Source organism: Lathamus discolor, chromosome 10 (genome assembly GCF_037157495.1).
Source record: "Lathamus discolor isolate bLatDis1 chromosome 10, bLatDis1.hap1, whole genome shotgun sequence".
NCBI classification, from domain to species: Eukaryota; Metazoa; Chordata; class Aves; order Psittaciformes; family Psittacidae; genus Lathamus; species Lathamus discolor.
The window spans coordinates 256682-270992 of NC_088893.1; positions in this window are offsets into that span (position 1 = coordinate 256682).

A 14311-nucleotide genomic window follows, 5' to 3' on the forward strand; every position below is an offset into this window, starting at 1 on the left:
TTCGTGCGCACAACCGAAGGCGAGCAACCTCCGCGTCGTTCCGTGTCCCGCTAGGAGCCGGCTCTCGGGGCACCTCCCCCGGACACCTCCCGCAGCTCGCTCCTGCTCGCGGCCACTGCCCCCGCCCGGCCCGGCCCGGCCCGGCCCTGCCCCGCAGGGGTTGTCTTTGCTGCGGGCGGGAGCGCCCGGGCTCTGCCGGAACTGCCGCGGCCGAAAGCTCCGGTCCCTCCCCGGCAGGGGCTGAAGCCTCGACCCCCGCGTGCGCCCGGGGCATGGCCGTTACCTGCGCTGCGGCGGGGAGAGGTGGAGTGAGGCCGCGGCGGGGCCCGGGCGGCTGCAGCGGTCCCAGGGGCGCTCCGCGGCTCCTCCCGGACTCGGTCCCGGCGCCACTGGAGCGGACACGGGGCTCAGGAGCGTCTGCGCAGCGTCCGCGGGACGCCGGAGCCTGCGGAGCGGGTCCCGCCGGTCTCGAGCGGCGCAAAGCGCGGGACGAGCTACTACGACGCCGGGCCCCGAGCTCCGGCCCCGGCGGCGGCTGCGAGCCCGGCTATAGCACCTCTGGTACCATAAAGACGCAGGCCTGTGGCCAGAGCACCGCACATGTACCATGGAAAGGCAGCTAGAGCGCCCCTTCTACCACAGAGAGGAACGCCTGCGGCCAGAGCGTCGCACGTGTACCACAGAGAGCCGACCGCGGTGTCTCCGCTCGGGGCCGCTCTGGCACGCGTCGCCACTGCCCAGGGGGTGTTTCCATCTCGAGGCGCGCGGCTCCGTGCTCACTTGCGGGCGGCGCACGTGCACTGCGCCGGGCACGGGCCGGGCCGGGCCACGGTTCCGCGCTGCCGGCGCCCAGCTCGGGCGGAGCCGCAAGCCCCGCCCCGCCCCGCCCCGCCCCGCCCCGCCTCTTTGCTGTTCCTCCGCCTCGGCTGCGGTCTGCGCGCGGGGATGCCCGGAGCGGCCGTTGGGCCGTAACCGCTGGGTTCCTCCGGAGGCACCGGACCCGTTCGTGCCGCGGGGCTGAGGCGCGGCGCTCCCTGCCCCGGCCGGAACCCGCGGCGGTTCCCCTTCTGCTCCAGCAGCCTCGGGGCCCGTTGTCTTCGGGAGCGGGAGCGGTGGTGCTGGCCCGAGCTCGGCGCTGCCACCCCTTGGGGTGTGGAGCACGGTCTTAGAACGCCGGAGTGGTTCGGGTAGAAGGGACCTTAAATCTCCTCCAGCTCCAACCCCTGTCACGGGCAGGGACACCTTCCACTAGAGCAGGTCGTTCCAAGCCCCTCTGTCCAACCTGGCCTTGAGCACTCTCAAGTGCTGGGGGCATCTGCAGACTGGACAGCTTCGTGCTGTCACCCCCGCAAGCTGGGCATCGAGTACCAAAGCCTTTAGTGGGGTGGTGCCCGGGGCTGCGCAGAGCTGGCTCTGCCCCTTCCTGGGGTGCTGTGGCTGGTTGCTCCTTCCTTTTGGGGCACTCCAAGGAGCAGCCAGCAGAGGAGTCACCAGCCAAAAAGTGGCAGTGGGGGTGGTGCTGCTTAGCTACAGCCACGTCCCGGCAGCACGTGATCACATTGGCAACTTAATACGGAGCCTTTCATCCCTGCACACACACTCCAGTGAAAGTGACGTTGAAATGGGAACCCAAAGTGCCCATGGGGGGAGCTGACCCCTCCCCATCTGCCACCTCCATTCCCAGGGAATGCGTGATGCTCAGTGCACATGAGAGGGCTCGGTGGGGGCGGGAAGGTGGTACCCAGGCAAGGGAGGATGCTCGGGTCAGGTACATTTGTTGCTGGGGGCACGGACCGGCTGGTCTGTGGGGAGCTGAGGAGGAGAACACATGTGGTGGAGCTCAGGCTGGGACCTCTGGGAAGCCCAAGGAAGACCTGGAACAGCAGTTGGTGACTGCTCCCAGGAAAGATCAGGCTGGTGGAGAAGTATCTCAGGGAGCATGCAGTATGGAAGCCAGGGAGGGAGATGGTTCTGAGCGTCTGGGGACAGAAGAGAGTGGTGGGAGCATCCCATCCCCATCGAGCTGGGGATTGGAGGTGCTGTACAGACGAAGGCTGGATGAGAAGCTTGTGTCCTGTGGACTTAGGATCAGGCCTGGCAAGAGGGACAGGTGCTGCACAGGCTTTCTGGGAGTGCTCAGGCTCCAGAGGGTGCAAACCCTTTGTTACTTGGTTCCATGGTGGGTGCTGCAGTGGGGTTTGGGTGGGGAAATACACATCCCTACCCATGGCACCCCACACAGACCTCAGGCTTTGGCTCACCAAAGGCAGCCTGCTCCTAATGGGAACGAGAAGCTTTCAGCTCTGTGCCCTCGCCTCCCAAAGGAAGGACTCCAGGCAGCTGGACGGCTGTGATGGATCCAGTGCCAGAGCTGTCTGCCTGTTCAAGGCCAGGTTGGATGGGACCCGCAGCAACCTGCTCTAGTGGAAGGTGTCCCTGCCTGTGGCGGGGGGTTGGAACTGGATGAGCTTTAAGATCCCATCAACCCAAACCAGCCTGTAGTTCTGAGAAACACGTTAATGTGAGGCCCCCAGTGCCCCATCCAGCTTTCCCTCCCGGCTTTGGTTCCCCAGGAGCTCAGGACTGAGGTCTCCGCCTCGTGTTTGGAGCCACACTTGCTGCTCGAGTCACACCTTTGCTCTGGTTCCTCTGCTGGGACATTGATGTGGGTTTGGGGAGGGCATCTTGCAGGGATAAATGTGTTTTGTCAAAGAAGAGCTGCCGTAGGAGCACGGGGAGCCTGTGGGTGCACCTCAGCTTTGCCCGGTGTCTGGTGCTCATTGTACTCAATGGGACACGGAGAATGAAGTGAAACCTGGTTTGATGTGCCCCGTCCATCGTGTTCCCATGCCGGGGCAGCAGCTCAGCCCCTATGCTGGATGCTCTCCCCCTCCTGGCTCGCGTGGGGGCCAGAGCCATCTGCACCAATGAGTCAGCAGGACCCACTTAACACTTCTCCAGCAGGATCTCCTCCTCCTGACAGAATGGGCAGCTTCTGGCAAGCTCCATCAGCGTGTTACAATCTCAGCTCATTAAAGGGATGCATCCTGAGCTCTTTACTGATGTTTTATGCTGCCTGGCTCCATCTTCAGAGAAACAACTCACATTGCAGTCAATGACTACACCTCCGTGGTGCTGCAGGCTGAGTGAGGAGGTCAGGATTCGGCTCAGGGCTGGGCTCAGCTCCCGTTGCTGAAAGGCTGCACGGCTGCAAACTGTGGTGTTCTACACCAAAGCAGCCAAGAGACCCCAGGGCTGGGATCCCCTTTCCAGGCAAGGTTCAAAAAGAAAACACAAGGAAGGGGTGGCTTTCTTTTTTTCCTCCGTGCTTGCTTATCCCTCTTTCCTGGGCAAAGGAATTGCCTGGCACAGAAGGGAAATGATGTTTTCTTTCCCCTAGTGCTATTGCCTGTTCAGCTGGTACCCGCTGGGGTGGATGTATCTGGCCTCCTCTGTACCTGGGATATGCTGGGATTCACACATCCCTCTACCTTGGGAGAATCACAGTCTTTATAAGCTCCCCAGTGCTTGCTGTTGCTTCTAAGAAGCTGGTGGCACTGTCTGGCTTCAGGTGGCTTTTACATAATACAGATTGTTAGGCCAGACGAGCATCATGGTCCCCTCTGGCCCTCAAATCTGTGAACGTAAAAATTAGAGGGCACCAGCACCTCACTGCTTCTGGCTGATTGAATCCAGGGAATCACATGCTCTCTTTATCCTCTCCTTTTCTCTCTCCCCTCCCTGCATCATCTTTAACTGAAGGTGAATTTTCCTTCCCCTAGTGCCCGGGGCTGGCAAATAAACATCGGAAGGAGCAGACATCTCCAGCCTCGCGCTGGGATATTCTCCTCCCCATTCGCAGCGGTTCACTGGTGGGATCAGGGCTGCTCGGGCTTGGAGATGGCTGGAAAACAGTGCTGAGCTCTCCTGGTTGCTTAAAAAAGCAACTGAAGTTCTCCAGGCTCCAGAGTGAGCTCTTTTGGGTTTGTGAATGTGTGTGTGTATCTAGAGAAACACACGCTGAGGAGGGGAAGGAAGGTGATGACTCCCCAGATGGTTTCTGCAGTGTTGGGGATGTGCAGGAGGAGAGGAAGGAGCAGGGCAGGGAGGAATTGGTGGGGATTGCCAGGGATGAGGTTTCCCCAAGGCAGAGATCTGCAACAGGCAGATGGGAGATGTGCAACGAGACCTGGGAACACCAGGATGCTCTGCCCTCTCAGTGACTGTATCTCAGTGCTATCAGCAGCCCCAGGCAGACGTGCTGACAGCCCCTGAAGTAAGGGCAGAGAGTGGGACTCCTGCGAGCTGCTATGGATGGGATGCCAGGGGTGCTTGAGGGGTTAAGAAGTGGTGGGTTCAGACGTGGAAGAGGAGTGGAACCAGTTCAAAAGGCCAGTCCAGAGGAGCTGGCTCAGGTCGAGGTGGCTGGGAAGGGTCAGAGGGCAGCCTCTGTAGGAGAAGCATCTTGGCAGAGGCGAGCAGCTCCAGAGAGGATACTTCACCCCAGAGCGTGAGGACATGGCAGAGCCCAGACTCAATAGGGCTTCGACTCCTATCCAAACTTCAGGTTCGCTACAAGCCAGTTTTATGTATCTTAAAGCAGAAACTTGTCAAGTTGCAAATTTTGTTACTCTGGCTATCTTTTATTCCTTTTCTTTCTAAAGATACTCTTTGAACAAGAACGTCTTAAATATTAAGCTATGAATCTTATCTACTACAATTCTGCCTAGCAGCTGTAACTCCTCCAATTCTGCTTCACCATTCTAGCAACTTTGACTCCTACGGTTCTGCTTCACCAAGCACAGCGAATGCTTAAGCAAGCAGGCACAATGTTAACCCTTTATTTCCCGGTATCACTCACACTTAGACTCCACCTGAGCTCTGCGGCTTCATGAGAAGTCAAGGTGGGCCTTGTGTTACTTAGCAACTTCCAGAAAAGAGAGAGAGAGAGAAAGGGGGTGTTGGGGAGGCAGAGAAATTGAGAGATCAGTGGTCTGCCAATGCGAGTGTTTGGTGTGGAGAGAGCGCCCCAGAGGCTCACACATGTCCCTGTTTATTGGCCCCGGTTCCTGCACTTGTGGAAGCTTTTCTCGCCTGGTTCCTGGGCCGACTGACACAGCAGTCAGTCAAGAGAAGCTGCTCCAGGCCCCTCCCCATGACTTCCCTACCTGACTTCTGGGACCTCCTGTTGAGGCATTCTGTCTCTGCCTTCATGGGCACGGGCCCCGAGTGGGGAAATAGCTGGGCACATGAGGTCAAGGAGGGAAGCGAAGGCCATGCGAGGGGTTAAGCTACACTGCAGCTTCCCAGACACAGTCTTTAGAGCTGGTTTCCAGCAAGATAAAGCTGTTCTTCGCTTGCTCCAGTTGCACTGTGGAGCTTCTCATGCCAGCGGCACACAGGGTGGCAAGGAGTACGAGGTGGTTTCCCATCCCAAACACAAACCAGGAGCCGTGTGTGCCTTCCTGCACAAGTACATCTGCAGCCTCAGGGCCACCTCCCTGTCCTTCTTCTGCTGCAGTCGCGGGGACACAAGGCCACGGCTCGGGGCAGCTGCGAGACCCCCTGTGCTCGGTTGGTTGGAAGCTCTAGGATGGGGAAGTGAGGGGGTTGAGCTGGGTCACCCATCTGCTGCCCACTTACAGGTCTGCTTCTGGAAACACTGCCAGCTTCTCACCGCATCGCTCCAGTGCTTCTGTGTGCAGGAGGAGCAGGACAATCACAGTGTCTCGTCCCTTATCTCTGGCCTTAGCAGCTCCAAGCCTCGCTCTTTATTCCTCCCATCCCTTCTACACCCCTCTCATTGCAGGCGCCGGGCTGCAGCATGCACCCGGCTCCAAAAGCCAGCTGCCGGGGGAGCCACTGCATCACACACTGTTTCATCCCACCAGGAGGCGCTTTTCCTCCACGGGCAGCACGCACTGCCAAGAGCCAGCAGGCGTGCGAGGTCAGCAGCTGGGAAGTGCTGCAAGGAAAGAGGTCGCTCTGCAGGCTTCTGTGCTACTGAAACAAGGGAAAAGCTGGAGAAGGCAGAGGCAAGCACTGATTGCCTTATGATTTATTGGCCTGAGAAAGTGTCCGCAGCAAACGCAGGCTGTAGCACGATGTCCTCGGCGCAGCTCCCTCGGGTCTGGAGCTGGCAGTGGGGCACTACTCCTCCACTTTCGGGCTGATGCAGGAGAAGCGGAAAGCCCTGCGCAGAGCCTTCAGCGCCCTTCTGAAGCGGGATGGTCTTCGCTGTTGGGCTGCTCCGGCGTCTGGGAGGGTGGCGATGCCTGTGGGGAAAGGAGAGCTGTAGGCACGGGGCTGGGCGGGCGCCGCACAAGCTCCTGCTGGCACCCGCCACCGAGGTTCTCCCTCGGGGGCTTTCCACAAACGGCTTTCAGCCCTCGCCCAGGGAGGGGAAGCCAGGGCACGGCCAAAATCGTGCACACGCTGGTGCCGCCCTTGTCTCGGTGCCGCTTGACTCAGAGGCATACCTGGCTCAGCCTTGGTGTCCTGAACGGCTGCAGGAGACGCTGCCGGTTCATCCTTGCGTAATGGTGGGGAGGCAACAGCTGTGCTGGCCTCTCCCTGATGCTTTCCAGGTGCTCTCCTCACTTTGTGCCTGAAGGAGACCTGCACAACTCTCTCAATAAGTGTGCGTCGCCTCTGAGCAGGTCGTACAGGAGTCTCAGTGTCCTCATCTGCTGCAGGCCTCCTTGCTTCGTTCCACACGCCCACACGGCTTTCATCAATGTCCTGCTGCTCCTGGGGCTGCCTGTCTCTTTCCTGGAGCACAGCCAAAGCTTTGTGCAGGGCATCACTCACGAGGCACCTGGCTGTTTCTTGAAGAGCCAGCTCAGCCGCTGTGGGGCTGAGCAGGGCAAAGGCATTCCTCTGTGCCTCTGTTTCTGCCTCCATTTCTGCCTCCTGCTCAACAAAGCTGGGGGAAGCTGATACCGGTGCTTCCTCCTCCTCTTGCTCCATGGCAGCGAGAGGTGCAGGGTGCTGCTCTTCCTCAACAGCCGGAGAGACGTCTACTGTCATGGCCTCTTCCTGCTCTTCCATAGACATGGGAGACACCATGTCTTCTCCAGCCTTGCTTGCTGCTGGGTTGACAGGGGCTGCGCAGGGCTCTGCCTGATGCTCTGCATCCAAAGGAGACTCCACACCTGGAACAGCTGTAGCTGCCATTGCTGCCATGGACACATCCTCATGGTTTTGGGCATTGGATGTGGCCTGGAACGCAGCCAAAGCCTTGTGCAGGACATCACTGACGACGGACCTGGCTGTTTCCTGAAGAACCAGCTCCGCCGCAGTGGGGCTGAGCAGGGCAAAGGCATTCCTCTGTGCCTCTGCTTCTGCTTCCTGCTCGACAAAGCCAGGGGAAGCTGGTAGCAGTGCTTCCACTTCCTCTTGTTCCATGGCAGCAAGAGGTGTACGGCGCTGCTCTTCCTCAGCAGCCAGGGAGATGTCTACTGTCAAGGGCTTTTCCTGCACTTCTATAGACGTGGTAGACACCATGTCTTCTCCAGCCTCGCCTGCTGCTGGGATGAGAGGGGCGGTGCTGGGCTCTGCCCGAAGTTCTGCATCCAAGGGAGGCTCCATGCCCTGAACAGTTGCAGGTGTCATTGCCGCTATGGACACATCCACATGGCTTTGGGCAACGGATGTGGCCTGAAAAGCAGCCAAAGCCTTCTGCAAGACATCACTGACGACGCACCTGGCTGTTTCCTGAAGAACCAGCTCCGCCGCAGTGGGGCTGAGCAGGGCAAAGGCATTCCTCTGTGCCTCTGCTTCTGCCTCCATTTCTGCCTCCTGCTTGACAAAGCCGGGGGAAGCTGGTACCGGTGCTTCCTCCTCCTCTTGTTCCATGGCAGCAAGAGGTGCGTGGCGCTGCTCTTCCTCAGCAGCCAGGGCGACCTCTATTGTCACGGCCTCTTCCTGCTCTTCCATAGACATGGGAGGCACCATGTCTTCTCCAGCCTTGTCTGTGGCTGGGATGAGAGGGGCTGTGCTGGGTTCTGCCTGATGCTCTGCATCCAAAGGAGACTCCACACCCGGAACAGCTGTAGCTGTCATTGCTGCCATGGACACATCCACATGGCTTTGGGCAATGGATGTGGCCTGGAACGCAGCCAAAGCCTTGTGCAGGACATCACTGACGACGGACCTGGCTGTTTCCTGAAGAACCAGCTCCGCTGCAGTGGGGCTGAGCAGGGCAAAGGCATTCCTCCGTGCCTCTGCTTCTGCCTCCATTTCTGCCTCCTGCTCGACAAACGTAGGGGAAGCTGGTACCGGTGCTTCCTCCTCCTCTTGTTCCATGGCAGCAAGAGGTGGGTGGCGCTGCTCTTCCTCAGCAGCCAGGGCGACCTCTATTGTCACGGCCTCTTCCTGCTCTTCCATAGACATGGGAGGCACCATGTCTTCTCCAGCCTTGTCTGCGGCTGGGATGAGAGGGGCTGTGCTGGGTTCTGCCTGATGCTCTGCATCCAAAGGAGACTCCACACCCGGAACAGCTGTAGCTGTCATTGCTGCCATGGACACATCCACATGGCTTTGGGCAATGGATGTGGCCTGGAACGCAGCCAAAGCCTTGTGCAGGACATCACTGACGACGGACCTGGCTGTTTCCTGAAGAACCAGCTCCGCCGCAGTGGGGCTGAGCAGGGCAAAGGCATTCCTCTGTGCCTCTGCTTCTGCCTCCATTTCTGCCTCCTGCTCGACAAACGTAGGGGAAGCTGGTACCGGTGCTTCCTCCTCCACTTCTGACACGGCAGCGACAGGTGCGCGGTGCTGCTCTTCCTCAGCAGCTCCAGCCAGGGTAGCAGGTGCTGGTTCGCTGTGCATGGGAATGGCTGGGGCAGGAGACACGCTCTGCAGGTCTCCGGTTGCCTCTCCTTCTTCACCCATGCCTACGCTGCTTTGGCTGCTGGATCTAGGCTGGATATCCACTCGCGGGTCTTGGTAGAGTTCTGGGACGAGGGGGTTGACCCAGATGTTTCGTAATTTTAGGACTTTTACTTGGGACAGTATGTTCTCGATGTCCTCAACACACTGTCTCTCCTCCTCTGCGGCAGGAAGGCAGCTCCTCTTTGGCTGCTCTGAAGTCTTGATGTGGGGCAGCGTGGGCAGATGCTGGGGAAACACCTTCTGGTGCCGCCACAGCACGCTGCTGTTGAGGCTGCCCTTGCTGCCCGCTGCCCACATTGCTGGCAGGGGCTGTGCCGCTTGCCCAGTGCTCCTCAGTGTGGGCTGAGTGGCTGGGGCCTTGCTGCTGTTGGCTGCCAGGAACATGTCTCTTCTCATTTGTGTCCCTGCGGCTGTTGACTGCTGGCAGGGTCCCTGGCTCCCAGTGGTGTGCTTGCGCAGCACTGTGCTCGTGCTCCCGGAGTTCTTTGTTGTGGGAGCAGAGCCTGTGGACCTGCGTAGAGCAGGCTGACAGGTCTCCAGCCATGTATCTCTGCTGCCGTAACTGGGGACGCGGCGCAGCTGGGCAGAAGCTGTTAGAAGCTGCTGTGGGTTGCTGCTTGAAGTGGCAATGGCCGAGTCGCTCACGCTGCCGGAAGCTTCAGAGGCTGCTGGTGTTACAGGTGGCAGCCTGCAGCAGCTGCTGACTGCTCTCGCTGAGCGAGGCGGTGGCCGGGGTGCCATTGTCACCAGCGGTGGCAGACGGAGGGTCTGCTCCTGTTTCGACCCGCTGGTGCTGGGCAGCACCACTCGGCGCTCCAGGCTGCCCATCTGCAAAAGAAGCCGAGGAGAGAGGCTGTGTGACCGTGTCCGTTGTGCCCACGTCCCAGCTGGCCGAGCTCAGGCTGTTGGGCTCCCCTGCCAACCGCAGGGCTGGGCTCAGTCCCGCAGGCGGCTGCCTCCTGCTCCCAGAGCCGGCTGGGGAGAGGGCTGGCCACCCGCAGTCCATGGGCACTTCCCACAGCAACCCCGCATGCCCGGGCATCCTGCGGGGGGCACGGCACGGGGGCTCAGCTTGCTCCCTCCTGCACCTCCCGCCTGCCCGTCAGCATTTCCTGGGGTCGGGAAGACATTTGGCCCCGTCTCCCTGGGGCTGCCTACCTGCGCTTGGCGGATGTCGACAGCCTGAATCCTCTCTGGGTAGCGCAGCCGTTGGAGCGTGATCCCATGGTGGGACGACGTGTGTCTCGGGCTGCCCTGAGGCACTTCTCTGGGCTGCCTGTGGGCCACCTGCATGCAGGAGGAGGAAGAAAAGGTGTGTGATGGAGGCGGCTGCCTTGGCACAGTGGCCCATGCAGTGTGGGCAAGCCTGGCCTTGTCACTGGGGCAGCTCCGAGCAGCCCCTTCCCGCCACCGGCCTCTCCCTCCTGCCCCGGCCCTCACCTCTCGCCTTCTCTGCTCGCTTGGCCTGCCCTCAGCAGGCTGGCAATGGGCTTTCGCCTCTTTACCCGCGGGCATCTTCCACGTCCTGGGACGCTGAACTGCCGGGGGCTTCCAGGGGAATTGCTGCCTCCTGAGGGAGGCTGCTCCTCTGGACTGAGGTACTCCAGGGCTCTCGCTCCTTATGTACCCCACGGTCAATGCGGTGTCACCCCCTGTCACAATGGCCTCTGGGCACAAGGACTCCCCTCTACATCACAAAGCCCTGGCAGTTGCCGTGGAGATGCCCCCTCCCATCACTGTTCCCACCAGCTCCCAAGCAGTGATGGGCATCTCCATAGTGACCACCAAGGCTTTGTGATGTTGGCGCCACTGTGCCCTTGGCTACTGAGCACACTAGGGCTGCTCTTGGCAGTCACAGAGTCAACCAGGTTGGAAAAGACCTTTAAGATCATCAAATCCGACTGCTCCCCAGTACTGCCAATGTCACCACTAACCCATGTCACTGAGGGCTTCGTCTACACGGCGTAAAAACACTTCCAGGGACGGTGACTTCACTGCTGCCCTGGACAACCTCTTCCAGTGCCTGACTACACCTGAAGTTAGGAAATGATTCCAAATATCTGGTCTATAGCTCCCCTGGCCCAGCTTGAGGCCGTTTCCTCTTGTTCTCTCCCTTGTTCTTAAGGACAGAGGCTGGAGCCTCATGGCTCTTCTACTCTCTCTCTTACTTTTGTCAGGTAGCTGCAGAGAGCAAGAAGGTTCCCCCTAAACCTTCTCTTCTCCAGACTAAATGCCCCCAGGTCCTTCAGCCGTTCCTCATCACATTTGTGCTCCAGGCCCTTCACCAGCCCCATTGCCCTTCTCTGGCCCCACTGCGGCACCTCAATGACTCTCCTGTAGTGGGAGCCCAGGTCTGAAGACAAGATTCGAGGCGTGGCCACACCAGTGCCCAGTACAGGGGGACAATCGCTGCCCTGGTTCTGCTGGACACCCTAGTGCTGATACAGGCCAGGATGCTCTCAAGTGCAGGACCCAGCACTTTGCCTTCTTGAGCCTCATACCACTGGCCACAGCCCATTGATCCAGCCTGTCCAGATCCCTCTGCAGAGCTTCCTGCCCTACAGCAGATCAACACTCCCACCCAACTTGGTGTCATCCACAAACTTACTGAGGGTGCACTTGAGCCCCTCGTCAATGATCTGGTTCTGTGATCCTGTGATTCTTATGAACATATTAAGCAACACTGGCCCCAGTACCCGGGGGATACTGGCAGTGACCAGTCGGTGACTAGATGTGATACCGTTCACAGTTGCTCTTGGGGCTCGGCCACAAAGGCAGTATCCAACCCAGGGAAGAATACACCTCTCCTGGCCATGAGCGGGCAGCTTCTTCTGTAGGTGAAGCTCCCTGGCAGAGGAGAGCTGCTCCAGAGAGGACATTTCAGTCCCAAAGTGTGTGGACATGGCAGAGCCCAGGAGCCTCATTGCTGAATGGCCAGAACACAGTTTTGAGTTGGAGTTGGAGGAAGGAGTTTGAGTTAGGAGTTGGAGGATAGGGTTTGGAGTTGGAGTTAGGAGTTGAAGCAAGGTGTTGGAGTTAGGGTTAGGGTTAGGTTTAGGGTTAGGTTTAGTGGTTGGGGTTAGCGTTAAGGCTTAGTGTTATGGTTCAGGCCTCTGGTTAGGCTTAGGTTTAATGTTGGGTTAGGGTTAGGGTTTGGGTTTAGCGTTAAGTTTCGAGTTTAGTTTTAGGGTTGGGTTAGAGTTTGTTTTAGGGTTAGGGTTGGGTGTTCAGGTTAGGGTTAGGTTTACTCTTAGGGTTAAGGCTTAGGTTTAGGGTTATGGTTAGTGTTAGAGTTAGGGTTTAGGTTTAGGGTTCAGCGTTAGGGGTTAGGGTTAGTGCTAGGGTTGGGTTTAGGTTTAGGGTTAGGGTTCACGTTAGGTTTAGGTTTAGGTTTTAGGCTTCGGGTTAGGATTATGGTTAGGGTTAGAGTTAGTGTTAGTTTTTGTAGTTGGAGGAAGGAACTGGTGTTGGTAAAAGGAGTTGGTTTTATAATCTGGGGGTTTGCGTTTGGAGTTTGATTTATTGGTTGGAGGTAGGATTTGGTGTTAGGAGGTGAAGGTTAGGGTCAGGGTTGAACGCCTTTACGTAAGGGTAGAAATTGTTGTAACAAAGTTCACGTACAGTACTGCACTCACATTTTTATAGTTACAGTGTAAGAAAGGCCCTTCCTGTTTGTTCCAGTTAGGGTTAGAATTAAGGCTTAGGGTTAGGGTTAGGTTTAAGGGTTAGGGTTAGGGATAGGGTTAGGATTATGGTTAGGGTTATGGTTTCATTAGGGTCAGTGTAGCATTAGGTTTAGGGTTAGTGTTAGGTTTATGGCTATGGTTAGGGTTAGAGTTTGGTTTAGGGTTAGGTTTAGGGGTTGGGGTTAGGTTTAAGCGGTTGGGGTATGGTAGGTTTAGGTTTAGGTTTGAGTTTAAGGTTAGGTTTAGCGGTTGGGGTTAGGGTTAAGCGGTATGGGTATAGAGGGGTTATGGGTAGAGTTAGGGTTAACTTTTGTGTGAGGTTTATAGGTAAGTTTAGGGTTATGGTTACGTTTAGGGTTAGGTTTAGTGTAGGGTTAGCCTTAAGGCTTAGTCTTAGTCTTAGTGTTTAGGGTTAGGGTTAGCGTTGTGTTAGGCTTATGGTTAGGGTTTGGATTTGGAGGAAGGAATTGGAGTTTTAGGAAGGATGTGGGGTTGGATGAAGGAGTTCGAGTTAGGAGCTGAAAGTTTGGGTTTGGAGCTGAAATTAGGATCTGCTTGGGGCCAGCGGCTTCTTGTGGTTGGGGAGAGGTGAGAGGAGCAGGTGACCAGCAGCAGATGTGAAGCTGAGTCCAGCCTCTCCCAGCGCCCACACTCAGTTGTCCAGCAACAGAGTAGAGCACGCATTTTTGGCCTCTGCTCCAAATGCCAAAGAGCCAGGACAGAAACAGGGTGCTGGGCCTCTTCTGCTGACAGTGAGCTTTGCAGTGGTGCCACCTGCATTGCTGTCGTTCCTCGCTTTCCCACATAAAGTCCAAATGTTTGCAACTTCTCCTGTGCATTGTGTCTCTGCCTTCACGGCCAAGGACCCCGAGTACGGAAACAGCTGGGCACATGTGGTCAAGGAGGGAAGCGAAGGCCATGCGAGGGGTTACGCTACATTGCAGCTTCCCAGAGGCAGTCTTTAGAGTTGGTTTCCAGCAAGATAAAGCTGTTCTCCGCTTGCTCCAGTTGCACTGTGGAGCTTCTCATGCCAGCGGCACACAGGGTGGCAAGGAGTACGAGGTGGTTTCCCATCCCAAACACAAACCAGGAGCCGTGTGTGCGTTCCTGCACAAGTACATCTGCAGCCTCAGGGCCACCTCCCTGTCCTTCTTCTGGAAGTGTGTGTGCAGGGATGAAAGGCTCCGTATTAAGTTGCCAATGTGATCACGTGCTGCCGGGACGTGGCTGTAGCTAAGCAGCACCACCCCCACTGCCACTTTTTGGCTGGTGACTCCTCTGCTGGCTGCTCCTTGGAGTGCCCCAAAAGGAAGGAGCAACCAGCCACAGCACCCCAGGAAGGGGCAGAGCCAGCTCTGCGCAGCCCCGGGCACCACCCCACTAAAGGCTTTGGTACTCGATGCCCAGCTTGCGGGGGTGACAGCACGAAGCTGTCCAGTCTGCAGATGCCCCCAGCACTTGAGAGTGCTCAAGGCCAGGTTGGACAGAGGGGCTTGGAACGACCTGCTCTAGTGGAAGGTGTCCCTGCCCGTGACAGGGGTTGGAGCTGGAGGAGATTTAAGGTCCCTTCTACCCGAACCACTCCGGCGTTCTAAGACCGTGCTCCACACCCCAAGGGGTGGCAGCGCCGAGCTCGGGCCAGCACCACCGCTCCCGCTCCCGAAGACAACGGGCCCCGAGGCTGCTGGAGCAGAAGGGGAACCGCCGCGGGTTCCGGCCGGGGCAGGGAG